Raw genomic sequence first — 413 nt, 5'->3', positions numbered from 1 at the left:
AAGTTCTCTTTGTATCTAGAAATACAAATAAAACAAAAAGCAAGATTAAGACACTGTCCCTTGTCTCAATGGAATCATAGTCTAGTGGCACAAAGAAAGTATGGCCCATGACTACAATATGGTACAATGAGGCCATGACTCGAGTGTCCCTGGAGACCACAAGAGTGCAGGAGAAGAGGTTTGGACTCAGATAGAAAGGTTGGGGAAGGCTTCCTAAAGGCAGTGTCATGAGATATGAATGCTAAGACACTCAGAGAAGGAGAAGGAATGGCATTCAGAGCTGGAAAGGCAGGGGCAGATCAGATCAGGAGGAATTCTTAGGCTAAGGAGAGAGGTTATCTTGATAATAGTGAGGAGCCACTGAAGGTTGACCTAGGTGGCATCTGGAATGAAAGTCAGTGTCCAACTCTTTG

General features: G+C 44.1%; 1 pseudogene; it reads left to right on the top strand.

Annotated features, from left to right (window-relative positions):
• The window catches only part of LOC105000179, a 2,741-nt pseudogene that overhangs the window by 949 nt on the left and 1,379 nt on the right, over window positions 1-413 (top strand).

Source organism: Bison bison, unplaced genomic scaffold (assembly GCF_000754665.1).
Source record: "Bison bison bison isolate TAMUID 2011002044 unplaced genomic scaffold, Bison_UMD1.0 scf7180017864369, whole genome shotgun sequence".
In the NCBI taxonomy this organism is placed as follows: Eukaryota; Metazoa; Chordata; class Mammalia; order Artiodactyla; family Bovidae; genus Bison; species Bison bison.
This window is presented reverse-complemented; position numbering and strand designations above follow the sequence as displayed.